This window comes from Octodon degus, unplaced genomic scaffold (assembly GCF_000260255.1).
Source record: "Octodon degus isolate 3935 unplaced genomic scaffold, OctDeg1.0 scaffold00187, whole genome shotgun sequence".
NCBI classification, from domain to species: Eukaryota; Metazoa; Chordata; class Mammalia; order Rodentia; family Octodontidae; genus Octodon; species Octodon degus.
This window is the reverse complement of record NW_004524763.1, coordinates 2,391,314-2,391,872: the sequence shown is the minus strand read 5'-3', so window position 1 is coordinate 2,391,872 and position 559 is coordinate 2,391,314.

Genomic DNA, 559 nt, shown 5'->3' with positions numbered 1-559 from the left:
TGTGACTGGGTACTTTCCACATCCTCTGTTCTGTTCCTTTGGGCAACAAGTCTGTTTTAGTTCTGGTACTGTGCTGGTTTTTTTTTTTTTTTTTTTTCTTTTTTTTTTGGCAGAACCAGGGACTGAACTCAGCCCCTTGCGCTTGCCAGTGAAGTGCTTATTCCACTGAGCCATCTCCCCAGCCCCTAACTGTGCTGTTTTAATCTCAGTAACTTTGTAATATGACTTCAAATCTAGGATTGTGGTGCCTCCTGCTTTGTTCTTGTTAATCAGGATAGCTTTTGCTCTTCTGGATGTTTTCAGGTTCCATTCCAGTTTAGGATTATTCTCTCAAGTTCTATAGGAAATGCTGTAGTTATTTTGATTGGAAGCACATTAAATCTGTACATCAGTTTTGGAGGTATGGTCAGTTTCACTATATTGGCTCTATGTATAGGGGAACTTGGAATATCTTCCCAATTTCTTTTTTTTTTTTTTCTATTCCTACTTTATTTTTTATTGACATCAGTTATTTTTATTTTAAAGAAAGAAAAAAAATAAAAACAGTGATACAAAATCT